Source organism: Lissotriton vulgaris, unplaced genomic scaffold (genome assembly GCF_964263255.1).
Source record: "Lissotriton vulgaris unplaced genomic scaffold, aLisVul1.2 SCAFFOLD_2360, whole genome shotgun sequence".
In the NCBI taxonomy this organism is placed as follows: Eukaryota; Metazoa; Chordata; class Amphibia; order Caudata; family Salamandridae; genus Lissotriton; species Lissotriton vulgaris.
Window position 1 is genome coordinate 9,528 of NW_028254721.1, and position 20,236 is coordinate 29,763.

Consider the following 20,236-nt stretch of genomic DNA (forward strand, 5'->3'; position numbering starts at 1 on the left):
GAATAGATCTCGGAGGTGAGCTGGGTGAAAATTTGGCAGGGAGGAACAATATGTGGCAGCTTTAAAGAAAATGCATACAAGCTACTTAAATACTGGTACCTGTCCCCTACCTGCTTACATGTTATGAACAGAGGTTTGCTGGAAATATTGCAGGGAGAGAGGTACTTTTTTCACATGTGGTGGTCCTGCACACATGTTGAAACCTACTGGAAAGAAATCTTATCAAATAAAACACAAATAAGAGGAATCATGCTTCTGTTGATACCACTGGTGGTTCTCTTAGGCGACCCGGGGATAACAGCATTTTACCACTCACCACTCGAATTGGTAAAGTGATCTCACACCTTCTGATTGCAGCTAGGATGCCTTTAGCACAGATTTGGAAAGAGCAAATAACTCATACCATGAAGTATACCAAAATATTGCTGGATGGAATACTTGAATTAATCCCAGCTGCTTGTAATCCACTAGAGTTGCATCCCAAGCCATTGATATTGTGCACACCATGCCAACTCAGTTTGACCCAGCCATTTGCAAATCAGTCTCGACCCTTCTCCTATCGGAACAGTCTTGCCCAAACTGCCTGGCCAAGGCAGGTCCTCCCTCCACCAGAACACAAGCAACAATACCGGTTTCACTCTTACTAGGGCTCATCAGTTGGGTATAGATTGGTTTCAGTGGTAGCGTGCATGGGACCAATACCTGGGCATACCCATCCCACTTTGAGCATCACACTGTAGTGTACCAAAAAGTTATTGAAGGAATGCTTGAATTAATCACAGCCTCTAGTAATTACTTGGAGGCTGCATCTGAGTCCATCGTTATTTTGCACATCATGCCACCACAGTTTGGACTCGGAGATAGGCAAATCAGTATTGAACCTGCTCCAATATGAGCAGTTCAACCTGATCTGCTAACTAGGTCCTCCCTGAATCGGAACACAAACACCTCAAGACCGACTTTGCCCTTATTAGGGCTCATCAGTCGGTATAACTTGACTCTAGTGCTATTATGCACTGCTGCTCTAGATGTGATCTCAAACACCCATCTCCAGTACGTCAGAAATGGAATAAGCGTTCTTACTTTAATTGATAGCATGTTCATGGTTATGCATTGACTATTAGATAGAATATAAAGGGAAACCACTGGTTGTTTGTAAAGATAACTGCTTGAATTACCTGAAGTTGCCTGGAGTGCTAATCTTGTTGTCAAGATCAAATGCAATACCAAAATTACAAATAATGTGTTTATATAAAATAAAAAAAATCATGGGCTGAGTGCATTGTTTTTCACACCTGGTTCATTCTGAATCAAACCCACACTGGTGTTAGACACAATAGAAGTAGATTTACTTTCTCCCTTATGGAATGAAGTTCCTGGTGCTTGGTCCATGTGACAACCTGCATTTTACCCTTCCTGGCACATTACTTTTTGCAGGAAACCAATGGCAAAAAATCTACAGGCAAATGCTCTAAAATGATTTCCCATGTTGCTCACAACTAGACTCTGTTGGATGCTTGAGGTACACAGCAAAACTGCACTCCTTCTGACATGGCTAGCTGCAGCTCCTTGCCCAGGCTTAAAAGTGCTAACTGTTGGTTACCAGCCTTACATGGTTTTAGTACTGAGGTGCTGGTCTTATCACACAAATTTCAGAAGGGGTTCTCTGCTGGATAACCTCCGGCTTACTACTTATCGGCCATCTAGTGCAGGGGAAGATTCCAAAAACATCTATCTTAAAATTTGTGGGCAGCTCACACTGAGCTTTAACAATGCTGTGGCGCTGGGTGACTTCAATATGCACTGGGCATGGAAATTTGCTAACTCCTTTCAAGCCTTTCGCCCAAAGTTAAACAGAAACCTATGCTGCGGGCCCCACTTCTGTTTTAGGGCACGCCCTTGATTGGACTCTAGCAAGTGATAACGTGGTAGTATAAGTAATCAAGTGGCCCATGTACTGAACAGACCATCACTTGAGCCAGTTGAAATTAGTGGATACAAGAGAAAGATCTGAAAGGCTAAAAGTTCCTATGACTTTCATATGCCCTCTGCGGAAGCTACATCTTGTGAATGTTATGGAGGAACTCGGGGCATTGAAGCACAAATGTGCTCAGGAATCCTCCAAATTAATTTCAGGTGACCTCTCACCACTCTGCAAGATGTTTTATTAATGATAATGATAATGATAATTACGCACTTATTTAGCGCACGACTACCTGGAGGCATCTCGGCGCTTGTACGAATACCGCCGAGGAACCCTTCCTGGTCTTTCCCTGTGAGGAGCCCACTCCTGGGCACCCCCAAGTTGAAGTCAAGCATCCTCAGTGTTGTTGGGGCCGTTGTGGAGATTAAGCAAGCTATTGCCCAGAGGTGCAGAGTGGGGCACATGATCGGAATAGGCATCAAGGCGAGAATTATCAGGTCCGAGGAAATTGAGCCCGAGACCCGCCGAGGCGGGAATTGAACCCTGGTCCCGGCCAGACTACTGCATCAGGGTCTGCTGCTCTAACCATTGAGCCACACTTCTCTCTTAATAGGTTCCCTAGATAAAAATCTTCCACTGGGCCTCCCAAGAGTCAGAACACCTGACTCTCAGATTCTGAGTCTAAAGGAAACCCTATGAGAATGAGGGCAAAGCAGCTGAGGCAACATAAAACTTACAATAAAAGCTGTATGGCAGGCCAGGGCAGCCTAGCTCACTCAACTAAGTCAATAATGGTAACAAACAATATATTGCCCTCTGTGCATCTGCAGTGCATATATGGTTTATGTCACAGTTCTTTTGTACGTGTATTTCTTCAAGAGAAAAAGTTAAGTCTCATAAACCAGGATGCAATGGCTTACATTTGTAGTGTGATGGGAAATAACATACAAGTCGTGTTGTTTCCCTGTGCAAAATCATTGTACAATGTGTTTCTCGCTCGGTAATAACATGAAATTTGGCTTCTGTACTGGAGCAGCAAAAAGAAAAAAAAGATTGTGAATATTCGCTCATTAGCACAGTTGCTATAAAATAACGTGTGATTGGGCCACACTGATTTTCACTGCCATGGCATTAATATCTGGAAAGCACTCCAATCCCATATTTCCCGTATTTTACGACTCTAATTCATTACACTCTGAGGAAAGATAAATTTGATGTTTATGGTTACAGTTTAGACCTCTCAAAATGTTAATAGACACGATTTGTTCAACGTGCACAACATTTAATTAATACTCATCCTGCCAAGAGGCGTCTGCCTGGGTAGATCTGCCATCAGTAGCCCTTAAAAAAAAAAAAATCACACAATGTCTGCTCTGCTCTCCAAGCACCGTTTAAGGCAGGAGTAAACCTGCCAGAAATGTGTGGACAGCTACACTCAATTATGTGCTCGCTGAGGGGTCGCGCACAGGGAGGGAGGGGCTGACATGTCAGATTTCTGTTGAAACATTCACGCATAGTGGGAGTCGCTCGGACAGGACACTTAACAGCTCTTAGCCCACTGGTTCACGAGATGGCTGTCCCTGGGGCTGTGGAACTGATGTACTGGAGCTAAAGAGCGGTTAACTCGCCCAGCGATCTGCAGCAAGTGCACAGACTTCAGCAGCAAATCGCACCCACAATTAGGATTTTCAGGAGTGTGACCCCTTTGCACAGAGTGTACGAGGTTAAGAGAAGTCCTGTGATAAAAAAAAAGGCTGGAGGGCAAATGTTATCTACTACTTACATCAGAATCATTTCTGCGTGGGAGTAAGTACGACTGGAAAATAAAACCGTCTAAGTTCTTTCATTTTATAGTTGATCATCTTTACAAGCAAACATGATGAAAGCGGCTTGGCACGAGGCTAAAATATTGTTGAATTAATAAAAATCCTTACATTAAGAAAAATAAGTTTAGCCAATATTCACATAACAAATAACGTTAAAATTCAAAAACAGGAATTAATGTAGAAGTTAAAAGGGGTTAAAACTTATAACTCTTCGTCGGGTCCCCCCAATAACAGCGTAAGTATTTGTAAAGTGAGCGTGGGAGCACCAGCGTGGAAGGATGGGCCTCAGATAGTATATTGGATGATCATTAACCCCTTCGATGCGTGTGACAAGGTCAGCTCGTCATGGGCGTTACCTGCGCTGTGCGTGTGACGAGTTGACCTTGTCACGTAACGTGGGATTTTTGAAATCGCAGCGCTCAGCGGGAAAACCGCTAGTGCGCATGCGGTTAACAGACCTGTAGCTGCTTTCTAATCTCAATCATAAATTTAAGTCCCCGACAAGTCAGGATTGGGGATGAACCTCCCAGCCAGATAATAACGGCCTGCCGACATGTTCTTATGTTCAATTTGTTCAGTATGTCACGTAAGAACTGTCTTCTAGATACCATGAGGACTGGGCACACACAAAACAAATGAATTAGGGATTCATTTTTATATCCGCAGAGTCTGCATTTTGGGCAATAGTCTTGGGGTTTCCAGGAAGGTCTTAAATCCTTGGATTCGTGAAGGCCCATACGGAAGTCGATGAGGGTCTTTTTTAAATGTTGGCTAAAATGAGTTGCCAAATATGCCTGGGGTTGTTGAAGTGAATAGGAAGAAATAACTGTCCAGGCATTACGTCGATGGGTCAATATTTGTTTATCTTCCAGTAATGACTTCCTTTTGGCACTGGAATTAGCAATTTTGCAGATACTGGCTTGGTCAATTTTTCTGTTCCATGCTTCAAGCAGTTCGAGCTCCGTAAGGTAAGTTTGCAAGTGAATGGCCCAGGGCTGGGTGGAATCAAAATTGATTACTTGCCAACAGAGATTATTTAAAGAGTCTAAGTCGGCAGCACGAAGTTTGTGGCAAAATTTGACGAATCTTGACTTGGACCGAAAGATTTGATTTTGAAGTCCAAATTCTAATCACACCTGGGCTGGTGAGGGGCATTTGGGTAAATTAAATACATCTTTATAAATTTTATTTTGTAAGTTGTTTAATAAACCGGCCTCCCCTCCAAGCCATGTAACCAGACCGAGCGATAGAGTAGGTAAAATCTGAGCAGCCATTACTTTTAAAAGGTGGGTGTAGTTTGGGCCACCCAGTTTTTGTAAGAGTTGCCTATATCCATAAATTAGCTTCTGTGACTTGGCTTTTAACACCGTGGAATGTTCTTTTTTAGAGTGGTCTTCCCCGAGGGTAACCCCTAGATACCGGTAATATGGCTGTTGCTCTATTGCAAGGTAGTTAGATGTCCAACTAAATTTGATAGGCTTTCGCTCTATAAGACGTACTACGAGGCTAATATATAGATATGTCCCTTTGAACAAGTGTGCCTCAAATGTGGGCAGTGTTCACCCTCCATACTGGGTTTTTCCTTCTACATGGCTGGATTTTTAGGAGACAGTTGCAAAGAATCACAGCCCAGTTCACTTTAGTCACGTTTTCCACAGTTTTAGGTTTTATGTTCAGAGGAGGGTGGGATACAGCGTGGTACTTCCTTTCAAGAGTCTTTAGTCCAGAAGCAAATTCGCCACAGACTGTGAAGATTTTCTCACCCATAAAAAGTTAAAACTGAAGAAAACAGTCTATGATATTTTAAATGAACGAACCCAACGCAGAGCAAAAACTAAAAAACAAAATGCATTTAAATTCTAGATCCCTAGTTGGGCCTATATTAATTAGTCCATGTTTCAGACAAGTTACAGCTAGTAGTACATTTCAGCTCCTAACGGGCTTTGGACATACTCTGACATTTTGACCGTAAATATGTTTCCAAAAGTAGAGCTTTCGTAACAGATTTTTTTTGTAAGTCAAAAATACACAAACTTATGTGAATCGCTCTAAAGAAATTTACATCTCAGCGTTAAAATATAAGCATGTCATCACTGCAGGGGTGCACCCTGTGCTGTAGAGTGTTCGTTCATGACATGCAGAGCTTTATTAAACACAGAGGTGAAATGAAGCCCCATATTAAACTCGTTTTCAAGCAGTCGTATGTACCGTAAACTCAGAGTATGTATCCATTTACTTTATGCAGCCCGCTCACATCCTCGAGAGGCAAACATTCCATATGGAAAGATTTCGAAGCATAAAAATAACTTCTCATGGATGCTACTAACCACAGATTCCTCAACCTTTGTGAATAGTCCCCTTGCATCAGACTGGATCCGAAAACTTTTCAGCAGTACCTCTGTGCCAGATAGGTGGCGTAATGCAGCTCAGTGCCAACATCGTTCCGCTCCGGAAGTGATGTACTGAAGCGCCTATAAGTAGCAAACGTGCACTGAGGTCAGTCCTTTATTTCAGCGCCACTAGACATGGATCCGGAGCTACCCTCTTGTCTTTTATGAGACAATTTTCTCCCAAACCAAAAAAATACCAGTGTGCGAGGGCAATTTCACCCCCTAAGACTACAGAGTTTACCGTTTGCAGGGACTGTTGGAAACAGAAGTCTGAGACAGATTCCTATGAGGTATATCTTTGATACTTGAGATCAGAAAGAGACTCCAAGGTCTATAGAGTAATTCCTGAGGCAGATCAACATCACTGTCCAAGTCACTGGGTAAGTCAAACAAGCATTGGAAATGCAATAGGTCTCGCAGTAGTAAAGTTTGAGCTATAGGTGTTATTTATTTTTTTGTTTTTTATTTATGTGTTGTTTTTTCTAAATAGCTAAATTAATAGCTTTCTTCTTTACAAAGCCAATAGTTATAATTTTTGTAAATGTGACACCTCTAGCATTTGTAAAGCAACATGTTTTGTATTAACGGGACTTATATGTGACTTATATGTATTGATATAAAAAAAATCAATGGCTTTAAAAAAAAATTAATAATTAATACGTAAATAAAATGGATTTTATTTTATATTGCCAATAGCTTAAAGTTTATTAAATATATTTAGTGAAGATGCTGTGGTTGCGCTGAGTGAGGGTGAGTGAGGGTGAGGGTGAGTGAGGGGTTGAGGGTGAGTGAGGGTGAGGGGTTGAGGGTGAGTGAGGGTGGGTGAGGGGTTGAGGGGGAGTGAGGGTGAGGGTGAGTGAGGGTGAGTGAGGGTGAGTGAGGGTGAGGGGTTGAGGGTGATTGAGGGTGAGGGTGGGTGAGGGGTTGAGGGTGAGGGGTTGAGGGTGAGTGAGGGTGAGGGTGAGGGTGAGTGAGGGTGAGGGATTGAGGGTGAGGGGTTGAGGGTGAGTGAGGGTGAGGGATGAGCCGCCCGAGACCAGCCAGCTACCAATCATCGTAAAGCGCGCAGATGAGCCGGTAGTCCACAAGCATATTTATTGGCTGTGTTGTCGACCAATCAGCGCCTTGCTTGCTAAGGCAATTCCGCGGGCTGAGCTGATTAAAACAGGTGAGCGCGTCTCCACAGTTCACTGCGAGTCAGAGGCGGGGAGCAGGGGGTGTTTGAAGAGCTCGCGCTGGCCGAGGAAGCAGATTTAACTGCACAGGAGCGCCGCGATGAGGAGGTCCAACAACACGAAGGACAGAGAGCCCAGTTTGGCAAGAGCGCACGACTCACTTGGAATCCAATAGAATAGTGCACTGCTGCCTCAAGGCTCACTGGTACAGGAGAGTGCTGCTGTCCAACTGGACAGAGGAGCGCAACCTTAAACACCAGGTCAACCAAACGCTTTTTTTTGCGCGACCTGAGTAAATACTGCCCCAGAATAACAGAAACCGTGCTTAGACAGCGTAGGGCAGTGCGACGACCTAAGAAGGCACGAACAGCTGAGCTGGCGCACAGAAGCTTAACGCGGAAGAAAACGACCGGAGGAAAGCACATGAAAACACACCACATTTCAGTAAGGAGGAACACAGCCTCAACAAAGCACAGACAGCAATTCTCGAGGGTGTAACAGAGTCTGGGCTAACATTGCACAAAAGAGAACAGCATAGGCCAGGAGAGCACAATTAGGGACCAAATTGCACTTATTAATATTGTAAGAGCACAAGCAAATTGCACTTATTGTATGAGCACTACGACGCCACACAACGCATGAGGTTGTTTCTTAGCCGGTCATGGAACTCGCCACCCAAAGAAAGAGACTCTGCACCTCCGAATAGAGTGTCGCTCCATGAAAGCGAGCAGTGTATAACCAACTGAGAAGCGACCAAGGCCACATCTGCCCGAATACGAAAGGGACATACATCTATTGGCTCCTCGCAGAAAGACAACGCGTCAACTCTCCTAATTGAACAACATTTTCAGCCAAGACAAGGAGGAGGCAGCGAGTCAAAATGGAGGGCATTGCTGTGGGGAGGGGGGAGGAGAAATGCGACGCGACATGGCAGGCAGGGGAGGGGGCGGAGCGGGGGTGTGGGAGGAGTGCGGGAACAGACGGCGAGGGGAGGAGAGGAGGAGAGTAGGGGAGCTGTGGGGAGGAGAAATGCGACGCGACATGGCAGGCAGGGGAGGGGGCGGAGCGGGGGTGTGGGAGGAGTGCGGGAACAGACGGCGAGGGGAGGAGAGTAGGAGGAGGAGAGTAGGGGAGCTGTGGGGAGGGGGGAGGAGAAATGCGACGCGACATGGCAGGCAGGGGAGGGGGCGGAGCGGGGGTGTGGGAGGAGTGCGGGAACAGACGGCGAGGGGAGGAGAGTAGGAGGAGGAGAGTAGGGGAGGCACGGCCTAGCGGCCGTGCAATCAAGAAGTGAGGGGGCGTGAGAGTAGGCAAGGCAGGCGGCTGGGGGCATGTGCACGCGCTTTTAAGCTCAATGCGCATGCGCATTGAGCTTAAAAGTCACGGGCACTGCAAGGAATCGCCACGATTCCTTGCAAGTTGGATAAAGAGTGGATAAGCCCCCATAGTCTCGCTTGCTCGATGCGCATGCGCATCGACAGGCGAGACCTAAAAAGAAGCTCGAGAAGTCCAAGTGGAACTCAGCCTCTAACTGCCCATCTCAAACTCTATAGAGGGCACAAGGTCCTCAATATGCCTCTCGTCAGGGTGGCTAGCCGGCAAAGAAGATAGCTGTCTATGCAGTGAGTTTTGCAGGCCCACGGACTAAGTAGCTGCAACTCCACCGAAACAAGCCACGAAAGCGCTTCTCTCCATTGGGCACATGTGGTGGAAGATTGTTTGGTGCTGCACCCTTCCATTTTCTGTACCTGTGGAGCACGGATGAATTGGATTTTAGGCCTGCGGTGAAGGACTGCATTCCCTATCAACTGGGTGCAGCTGCAGCCTAATTCCTGCTTGGGCATGGGCTGTGGCAACTCTGGAGCTACTATTTGGGGTCGAGTCCACCAGGATGTGCAGAAACAGGCGCTCAATCAACCAGAGGAGGCTGGGCCCAGTGGGGGGGACTAGTCGGTGAATTCCTGTGCACCAGAGCAAGAAGCTGGAGGCGGCCATGAGGAAACCCGTGCTGCTGTCAGCAGTCCTGTGCCGATTCCAGACTAGACAGCTAAATGTAGGGAAGTGGCTTTCAGTGGGGGCCTGGATGGGTACGCTCATTGCCAAGGGGCGGGCAGCAGGCTGCGCCCGGTAGCACTTGCTGGCTGCTCCCTCCGTCCTGGGCCTAGGCCGTCTTTATGCCCTGCTTGAGGTGTGGGACAAGGCTATGCACCAATGACAACTGCACTGCTGCCTAGAAAGAATGGTGGTCTAATCCATCTGCTTCCACTCCTGCCGGTCTCCTAATCTCTCATGGATAGATCTACAGAGCTTCATGCCAAGACCACTCCTGAATTCTAGGATCATCATTATCTCGGCTGACGTGCCACCTACCCCATCCCCTAAGTGATCCTCTGCTCCTCCTTGAACCCAGTGGCTAAATTGCAGTTAGGGGGTACCACACCACCTCTCTATGCCTCACTCGTCAGACTGCCTGCCATTGTACCTCATATATAGGAAGTTTTTTTATGTCACCTGCTCCCTAAACAGTGCAATAACTGGAGTGTGCTGCCTTTGACTGCAGTTGGCCCCGACTGGCTCAAAGCACCAAGTACACATACTAGTTGGTTGGCATGGGGAAAGTGGAGCAGAAACCAGGTAAGCTACACTTCGATGGGAAGCTAGTGGTGACACAAACTAAGAACCAACAGCCTATACCCTCTGCAACCCCTGAAGAGGACATTGACACCCTTCCCCGTGAAATGCTGAAGAATTTAAGGTCCATAGATGGCCACAATTAGATGACTCAGCTATGGCGCCTGCTGTGGCGATTGTAATTTCCAGGCCTATTATTCAACCACATAGTGTGACTTTTGCGAGGCCTGCAACATGTCCAATTTCCATGTGAGATTGAGAGTGGATACATATGGTCATGTTTCAGCACTTGGGGGTCAACACATTATGTGTTTGTGTTTTAGCATGAGGCCCTTTCATTAGTTTTGTTGGCAGTCACTCTAAGGGTCTCTTGAAAAAGCAGTGCTGTCATCTTTAATGTGCATAAATCCTCTAAAAGGTGTGATGGGCAGATTCACTTTGGAAATCTACTTCAAGAGTACTGGCGAGCTACTAGTAGCTCCCGAGCTACTTGTTGGAGACCCATGTGTTAGATGAAGGCTTGAAAGACTCAGTAGGGATTCAGTAACACACGATAGCGACTCAACTCTAGCAGAAATATTTGACAGGTAATGGTAACATGGGATTAATATTCCTTTTTTCCAAGAAACAGGCTAGGTCAGCCACAGCACATATTATGCTTCAGTTTCATAACAGTCTTGTAGTGTCATAACTTGGATACACAAGTAGCTCAGCTTTACATGGCTGAAGAGAATATAAGGTGCGTCATAGTAACAGGTTACTTAGTAAGATGCTTTTTTACATTCACAAACATTTAGTCTTCAAAGGGACTCCAACTCAAATTTCATACTGAGGTCATGAAAGCCTAAAATAAGCACTTGGTAGGACATATTGTTTGAAGATGTAAATCTAATACTAACCTGGGAACGATCCGGAACTGACCACATATAGCTCAGTTTCAGAGGTGCATTATCTGATGGCTTCCATGGTTTGGTACATTCACGGTACACGAGGCCTGGGAGTGAAAAGGAAGGCAGATGGAAGAAGACAATGTGGCATACTCAAACAGGAAAATAATAGTGGGCAGTATATATAGGTGAGATGAAGTGAGACAGGGAGGTACACAGAAGGCAGATGAACAAGATCAGGAAATGTAAGGCAGAGCAGGAAGGGGTCCCAGGTGAGAGAGAAGATCTGAAGCAGCTTAATTACATTGACCGATAGTAGTGGCTTTAACAAGCAAGTAGTGTGATGTTCACTATTATTGATTTACGCTGAAGTTAAATAGTGGTGAAATGTTGAATTCATCTATGATGGGGGCACAACCCACAAGAAATTAGGGCCACTGGGTTACGTGATGGGAACCTTGCCGCTGAGCTCTGATCACTGCCAGGTTTGCAGTGGGTGAATTAGAACAGCAAGTGGGTGTAGCATTTCTCATACAATTTTGCAATCCTGGACAGTGAGGCAAATGGTGCTCTTACATGATAACATGAGGTGGAGATTTTAAAAGCATTAATGAGACTTCTCTTCACATATACAAAAAAATAATTCAGCTTCAAGACAATTCTTAGAGCCTGTAAGACACGGAGTGAAGTTATCATGAGTACAGAGTGTAGAGGGGCGTGGTTTTGGCGCTGATCAGGATGGCGGCGTGAGCCTGAAGCTCTGCGCCGGATCCCAACAATTATCCTGTGTCCTGCCACACAAGCACCGGTCGGCGGCCGGACTTTCTACCTGCGGCGTCCCATAGGTGCGGAGCCGGAGGACAGTACAGACGGCCGAGATTGGGAGCTGGACGGAGCTGACTGAAAGAGCTAAGATGGCGGCAGCCCGGACCTGAGGCGGCCGAGCGGAGCACAAAGGAGCAGCAGCCCACAGCGGGATTATAGCGACGGAGGAGGCAGGCTGGGTGTGGACGGCTGGAGAGCCCACCGATCGGACCTCCTGAGGCAGCGAGAGAGTTGGGGAGAGCGCAAGGCCGCCTTTCCTCTCGGCGGAGGGGACGCCCATCCCCCATCATTGCCATAGCGGAGGTGGAGGCACGGCCCCACAATCGAAGGGCGCCCTGGGCACAACCGAGTCCCTTGCACGAGCGGACCTCCGCAGTGGTGCTGGTCGGGCGAGCAGGGAGTGGAGCAGAGGACGACGTGGTCTGGCGCTCGATATGGGGGCCGCCTGCAGCGACTGAGCAGGAGCCCTGAGACGGAGAGAGGGTCCTCCTGAATGGACGGTTGACTGCTGTGGGTGCTCTTGGTAGGGGCGAGCGGTGCTCGAGACACGGATCTGACCGCTGAGTCTGCCTGGAATAGACCGACGATTCCTGGTGGCACACGGGCACTGCGGAGGAGGGGCGGCTCACTGGGCTGAGGGTAAGAAGTGCTGCGTAAGAGGCGGATGGTGCCTAGGTGAAGGCTGCACACTGGTGCTATTGGACGCGGCCGATTGCTCCGGCCCCACGCAAGTCTCGCCACGAACTGGCTGAGAGCCCCTTGCGACCCCCTTGTGAGGAGGTGCTGTGACTACGCTGGCGATACCAACAGGGCTATAGGGAGGCTGGCTGGACTTATGGGTGAGCTGGACTATTCCTGTCGGCCATTTTGACGTGGTGCTCCGGATCAGAGGCGGTGGACCTACTGGAAGGGAGATAGCTACGGGGAGAGACAGTCGCCTTCACTATGGACACTGGGGCCCGCTGCTCGACTAGCGGTTGGAGGCGGGGAGGAGACCCCTCCGGGACCAGAGCTATAGCGGGTGCGCGCTGAACTCAAGATGGCGGCCACGGGGGCGACCTGCAAGGGCAGCAGAGGACGGCCATGACACGCTCTCGGGAAGCGAGTGGTGGGTCGCAGGGTGCCACGGACGCAGATGCACAGGAACAGCGGCTGAACAAAAGATTGGATGGAATACTAGAGGCCATAACGGCGACCAAGGAATCACTGCACCACGATATCGCGCAGGTCGCCACGGGACTGGGCCTCCTCAAAGCGGACCATGCCAAACTCTCAGATAGGGTGAAGGAATCCGAACAGCTGCTGCAGGAGCTCAAACCAGCTGTGGTGACCGCGGAACATAAATTATCGGACATCCTGGGACGCTTGTCGACACTGGAAAAACGAGTGGAGGATTCCGAAAGTCGCAACAGAAGGAACAATGTGAGGGTCGTGGGCCTGCCGGAAAAAGTTGAGGGGGAGGACGCAGTGGCCTACATGGAAACTTGGTTTAAAACAGTAGTGGCCCCGGAGGGTCTCTCACCCTTCTTTTCCCTGGAGAGGGCGCACAGAGTCCCGGCCCGCCCACCCACGCTCGGTGGCCCTCCTAGGCCAATGGTTGTCAGACTGTTACACTTTAAAGACCGAGACTTACTGATCCGGAGGGTTCGTTCGGAGGGCCCCTTCCAGGTGGACAATAGCTCAGTTACAGGAGGTCCAGAAGAACAGAGCGTCCTTTTTGGCCGTCAAAAGGGAACTGAGAGAAGAGGGTATCCAATATTCCCTTCTTTTTCCAGCAAGGTTAAGAGTGATCCTGGATGGCAAGACCCAGTTCTTTCAGACACCTAACGAAGTGTGGTCATGGCTTGAACTGTACCGTGCTGGCACGGACCGACAGCACAGGGGTGAGAGAGAGCGCCCGAAATCTGTCCCTACTCGGAAATCGCAACGTATCCGCAAGAAAAACAGACTCAAAAGGGCGATGCAGGACGATCAACTGGCAGCGGACAGGAAGGGTGCGGTGGCGGCGACGGCTATCATCAAGGGGTCGCAACAGGGGAGCATATCGATGGGCTCGGACACCGAAGACGACAGCAGGAAATCGGGAGGCGATGTCTCGGAAGTGGACAGTTCGATGGGTCCAAAGGTCACCCCGCAGACAGCGGATGGACTGTTTAATGAATGACAGCGGGGATAAGGACTCTGTTGGTTGATCCCTTGGGACTGGCTTACCTTACAGGTTGGCGCACTGACAGGTACTGTGTTGCAACAGCAGTATGGGATCGTGGGCGCGGGGCGGGTGCCGGTTTGCCCCTGGTCGGCCCTGAGGTACCCTCCTATTGCCCTTAAGGCTTTCTGTAGTGGCGACTACAGGTTAGTAGAATGAGTGTGGTGTTACAGGTTTGGATGGGGGCTGATGCTACGTTATTAGGTCCTGTTCTGGGGTGTGGGGTTGGGGAAGTTTTCTGGGGAGTTTTGAGTGGGGGGTCATGCTGCTCTGATATGAGTGTTCAACGGATATGGTGGAACTGGCGGGAAATTTGCTGCTATGGGGTCATTACCTAATTTGAAATGTGTCACATGGAATGTCCGAGGACTTCGAACAATGTCTAGACGATATAAGGTACATGCCTATTTGGTGAGATGGGGTGTACAAATAGCAATGTTGCAAGAGACTCATCTAACTAAACAAGAATGTATGGCGTTACAGAAACGTTGGCATGGGCAGGTGTTTGGCACCGCATACTCTGCCTTTGCTAGAGGGGTACTGATTTGGGTGAGAGCGGGGGTCCCGTTCGAGGTCACGAACCAATTAGTGGATCCTGAGGGGAGGTATGTGGCAGTGGAGGGGAGACTCTATGGCAGGGATGTGGTTTTATGCAGTTTGTACGCTCCCAATGTTGATCAGGCCCGCTTTTTTGATGGCCTCACCGGCTCGCTTGCACACTTCCTGGCGGGGCCCGCCATCGTAGGAGGGGACTTTAACTCAATCGCTGATGTGGCGCTGGACAGGTCGCTTCCGCCATTGACTGATTCCCCGGTCCGCAGATTAGCCACACACAGGAGGGATTGGCAAGAGAGGTGGGGTCTGGTGGATGTATGGAGAACGCAGCACCCGGAAGTTAGGGACTACTCCTTTTATACGGCTCTTCATGCATTACATGTCAGGATAGATTCGGTGCTGTGCGTAGGGCCGATGGCCGCACTGGTCACACACACGGAGTACTTGACCAGGACCATCTCAGATCACAACCCCTTATTGGTGAGGATGCAATGGCAACAGGCGAGGTCGGCGGTCCCAACATGGAGGCTGCGGCCTGACACGCTGGAGGACTTGGTGTTTAGTGATGCGATCCAGCAGGGTATTGAGCACTATTTTGTTGAGAATGAGGGCTCGGCTGCTACGAGGTCGATAGAATGGGATGCGATGAAAGTGGTGGTGAGAGGTGTCTGCATGGGACGGTTCTCGAATGTGAGGACAGTGGTACTGTCTGAGCTGGAAAAGGCGGAATGCAAGTTGAGGGAACTGGAGAGGCGTAGACCTGAACGGCCGGAGTTGCAGGATCGGCTGATGGAAGCGAAGGAATTGGTAGCAAAGGAGACGGAGCGGCTGCGATGTTATAACTACAAGCTTTACAATATCAAGGTACATGCAGAAAGGGATAAGGTGGGCACTCTGCTGGCGAAACTGGCCACGCCGGAACCTAGGGGATGTCCTGTCCTGAGCCTTAGAGAGGCATCAGGGGAGATGGTATACTCTCAATCAGCGGTTCTGAAATGCTTCAAGACGTATTACACCACACTATACGAGAGTCAGCTTGGGGTGGAAGTAGCAGAGATAGATGATTACCTTGAGGCAGTCCGTCTTCCGGTGCTGGATAGTGAGGATGCGAAGGATCTTGGCGGCCCAATAACCCTATCGGAGATCCGAGTGGCCATCAAACAAATGGCTAGAAATAAGACACCGGGAGTGGATGGCCTCCCGATCGAGTTCTATGTGAAATACATAGACAGTCTGGCTCCCAAACTACTGGCGGTGTACTCGGAGGCTATGGGGTTGGGCTGCTTGCCTGAATCGATGAGGGAGGCCCTGGCAGTGCCGCTGCTGAAGCCTGGCAAGGTGGCTTCGGATGTGAAATCCTATAGGCCCATATCCATGTTGACTGTGGACTACAAGATATTAAGTCGTATACTGGCTACTAGGTTGCTGCCACACATGACCACTCTGATCCACGAAGACCAAGCCGGGTTTATCCCGACGAGGAACACTTCCATAAACATACGCCGCCTGATCCGTATTTTAGATGCCGCCCAAGACTCGAACCAGAAGCCAGCGGTGCTGTCAGTGGATATCGAGAAGGCCTTCGATAGCCTCGAATGGAAGTATTTAGATGAGGTCCTGAAGAAATTCGGACTGGGAGATGGATTTGGGCGTTGGACGAGAGTTCTGTACTCCTCTGCAACGGCCAGGGTGCGATTGGGATCAGTGGTTTCCGAGGCCTACCCGGTATGTAGAGGGACGAGACAGGGTTGCTCGCTATCTCCTCTGTTGTTCGCATTAGCGATAGAGCCGCTAGCGGCGCAAGCACGTTAGGGGGTAATGTACAGCGGGGTTAGAAGGGGAGAGGACATACATTATATTTACTTATATGCAGACGATCTGTTGCTCTACCTGGAAGACACGGAGAGGGCAGTGGAGATGTTGTCCGGTTTTGGGAGGCTTTCGGGCCTCAAAGTGAATTGGAACAAGACTTGTGTGTTCAAGCTGCGAGCGGGGGTACTGTACCCTCCTCTTGCGGTGGAAGTGGTCTGGGAAGGCACGTCCTTCACGTATTTAGGCGTCCAGATTTACCACGACGACGCCAGCCTGTTGGAAGGGAATACCGGACGAAGCATAAGGGCATTGAAAGGTAGCATGTCCTTCTGGGCCTCCCTCCCCCTATCAGTGCAAGGCCGAGTGGCATTGTTGAAGATGGTGGCACTGCCACGGCTCCTATACTACTTCCGTACCCTACCAGTCTGGATTCCTCGGCGGATTTTTAAGGACTTGAGGTCAATGGTCATAGGATTCCTTTGGGGACAGGGGCGACGTAGGGTGGCATTGGACACCCTGATCAGGCCTAAACAGGACGGGGGACTGGCAGTGCCGGACTTCGAGCTATATTATCTGGCGCACAGCTACAGGTATTGACCCAAAGCGTTGCTAGGGAATTCAGAGGTCCGGACCACTTGCAGGGGACAGGTATTCAGCGGCACGTATTGTCAGATATCGTAATGCAGCAGAAGCTAGAATTGGGAGCCGTAACCATGGAGGAAAAGACGCTTCGGTTGTGCTGGCAGAGGAGTCTGGCACGGGCGAAGGTGGTTAGGCCGTACGCTCCAGAGATCCCTCTTGGAATGCTGACGGCACTTCCGCACGGGGGCGATTGGTCTCCGTTATTAGATTGGGAAGAGCTGGGACTACAGATGGTGGGGGACCTTTATGTAGATGGGGAGATGGCTCCCTTTGGGGAATTACGTGATCAGTTCGGTCTCCCGGAGGGGCACTTTCTCCTGCATGCAGCGGTAGTTGCAGCGATTCAAAAGCACTGGAAAGGAGGGCTGGCAGAACCGGAGGTAACAATGGCCTGTCAGTACGTGGTGATGGCTGCGGGCACAGTTAAAGCAGTGACCTGCCTTCACTCCCGAATGCTGACCGAGGGTCTGGAGCCATTGCACACGTTGAAATCAAAGTGGGAGGAGAGCATAGGAAAACCCATACCGGATACAGTCTGGGGTCACATATTGAAACGGACATGGAAGGGTAGCAGGAACGCCCGCTTCCAACAGATACACTTCTTCATACTACATAGAGCCTATCTGACCCCGGGGAAACTCGGGAGACACTTTCAGGTGCAGGGTGCAGTCTGCCCAAGGTGTCTGGCATCGGAGGTCGAGCTGGATCACATGTTGTGGGGGTGCCCAAAGTTGGGGGATTATTGGCCCGAGGTGGGAGAGCTGCTGAATGCAGTTACAGATCGAGAGGTGGAATTCGATATGGCAACGTGCTTGCTGCTCTGGTTCCCCCACACAGCAAAGACTAAGGTTACGAGTAAGTTTATTGATCTGGGACTTCTACTGGCCCAGAGAGAAATTAGATGGCACTGGAAATCTAGGGAGGGACCGTCAATGCGGAGATGGACGAATGAATTGCTGGAGTGGGCCAGTTGTGAAAGTGTGGTCAGAATGCGGCAGGCTACTAGGATGGACAACGAGAAGTGCTTAGAGATGGCGAGGACTTGGGAAGTGGTTGTGCAGGCTTTGAGAGACTACCTGATTGAGGACGACGAATAGGCATTTTAGGAGCGAGGAGTTACATGGAGACAGGATGGTAGATTGCAAATACCCGACTAATAGTGAACCCTGCTTTCACAATTGACGGTTGTAACCAGTATCAGCAGCAAGTTGGGAGGGTGGGGTTTTGTAGGGGAGTTACTAGAACGCCGTGGGGACGTTAGGGGGAGTGCCAGTGGCGAGTGTTCGGGGGTTGTGAACACGGGGTATGAGGCTTTGAGCAACATCCTGGGAATAGCAGTGAGTTACGGTCGGAGGTCATCAGAGCTATCCACTGCAGTGCAGTGCGGTACGGACCGGACCCGCTCCAGTGCGCACTGCTACCACTGGGGTTGCCCGCACAGGGGGCATTACCGACTAGGTCAACGGCTAGTGGGGGGGGGGGAGGGGAGTTTGGGGTAAAAAGCGGATACTAAATTGTGCTGACACCCAGTCAACTCTGAGATGTTTAATATGATGGATTGCAGGAAGGAGTTGTTGCGCCGCCCAGCCTCAGGGATGTGGGCTGAATGGCTGTGTACAATCTTAACGGCAAGTGGATGTGTTATGCAATAACATGACGGAGTTGGGTGACCTGTTTCGATGTCGTGCTTGTAAATCTGCAATAAAAACAAATTAAAAAAAAATAAAAAAATGAGTACAGAGTGTAAAAATCTAAAAGCTAAAACAAGATTCCGGAAGCGAGCGGACGTCACAAACATTGAAAATAAAATCAAGACGAAGATGCTAGCACTAAATGGTTGAGCAGATTCTGGTGGGGTTCAACATGCTCTTACTTGGGGAAATTGAATGATTACACCGGATGGGGACCTATGAACGAACGTTCTGTGAGCATCTTCATCAACAACACTACAAAACTGCCCTGGAAACATATGCAATATCACAAGAGCGGTAACTTCAATACAAAGAAAGATACTCTCTATCTGGAGCGCAGAGGTGCTGTTCTTTAACAAACTCTCACTCACATCTTTCTATGTGGCAAACTTCATCATGGGTGCCTCAAGTGGGACGTTTTTACAGTACCAGGAGGGTCAACCTCTCTTGTGGGGCGAGCTCTTTGTTGTTACCTGTAGATTCAGTCAAGGGGACCGGAAGAAGGGAAATTATAAATGCCTAAGGTTGCTGGTTTGTGAAGTCTATGGAGTGCTTAATGGCTTTCCCACCCCCAGTTCTCCATAGATGCCCGAGTCATGTTTTCATTGGTGCAAAGGATGCTCTCCATTTTAAAATTAAGATTTCACAAATGAGCAACCAGAGGCATTTTTAATTTCCCTTCTTCCAGTTCCCTTGACTGAATCTGCAGGTAACAGCAAAGTGCTCCACCCACAAGAGGAGTTGAGCCCACATGATACTGTAAAAATGCACCAGGTGAGGCTTTGACGATGAAGCAAACCACATAGAAATATGTGAGTGAGAACCCGTTAAACAAATTCTGCCCTCCAGATACCAAGTACCCTTTCTTTGCATTGAGGTTACCTCTCTTATGATATTGAAGTTATTACGTGGGGGGATTCGCGTAACTCTCCAGTTCCCTCTTTCCCTTTAGTGATTTGCTAGAAATATATGCCCCAGCTTTGTATCATAGAACATTACACTGACCCCAAATGCTCTGTAGCAACATTTGACTGCATGATGAAGGATTAACATGACCACTGTGTAGTTGTGAAGTCATAAACTTCTCCAAGTTAGCCACCATGTGTGCGGCAACCGCTTGACCAGGGTCAAGAAGGAACAGCTCCCATATAGGTGGTTCAGATCAATATAGGGTTCATATGTGGCACAGCCACAGACATGGCTTCACATAAAAACTACTTACTTTTGAACCCTACTCCTCCTCCAAGACATTCCCTGCACCACCTCCTTTTTTTTCAATCCCCCAAAGTGGGGACACAATTGTTGATTTTCCATAGTACCTACTTCGGAATAGAGAGGATCACTTTAAAAAACAAAACCCCATCCACCTAAGTATAACAATGACAATATGCAGAGCTTAAAACTAAGTATATCAACTACGGAACAGCACAGAACACAGAGAAAGAAGACAACATCTATGTAGGCCTTTAAGTGATGAGGCTGCAACATATAGAGATTTGCCATGCACCATGGACAGTAAAACAACTGTCAGGTACACAGTATTGCAGTTATACTATAGGGGGCTGCTGGTGTGCAAATGTATTTTTTTTACAAACCACCTAGTTTATCTTGGGATGCCCAAGCACAGTAGCCAGACAAACTAGACTAGACCTAATGCCTTACATCTACGGTC